The sequence below is a fragment of the Geospiza fortis genome, unplaced genomic scaffold (assembly GCF_000277835.1).
Source record: "Geospiza fortis unplaced genomic scaffold, GeoFor_1.0 scaffold100, whole genome shotgun sequence".
Lineage (NCBI taxonomy): Eukaryota > Metazoa > Chordata > Aves > Passeriformes > Thraupidae > Geospiza > Geospiza fortis.
The window spans coordinates 3829925-3830374 of NW_005054350.1; positions in this window are offsets into that span (position 1 = coordinate 3829925).

Consider the following 450-nt stretch of genomic DNA (forward strand, 5'->3'; position numbering starts at 1 on the left):
GCCGTGCCGGGAGCCGAGCCCCGGGACCGGGAGCACGGCCGGGACAGCGCCTGTCCGCCACCCCAGGGATGCAGCAGCAGATGCCAGGCAGCGCGCTCTGGGAAGGGATGTTTCTTCAGGAAGCGCCTTGCGGGTTACCTGGGGAAGGAGAGGAAAGGTTTTGTTCAGCGTGTGGGGGATGCGCTCCGCGCGTTAGCTGCTTACAGCTCATAGAACTGGGGAAGTCAATCTCATTTGCGGCCGCCCGGCATTAGGGCAAATCAGCAGATTAAGTGTCTCAGCTGCTGATTTTAGGGCCTGTGAATAAGCTTAGAGCTCGGATTAATGCATACAGTAGTGGGGTATTTACTGTTACCCCTACGGGCAGGGGAGCAGTGGCTCCTGTTTACTACACAGGAACAAAGGTAGCGTTTTCTGTTCTCATGGACACCAAGTCCTCCACAGTCCTTT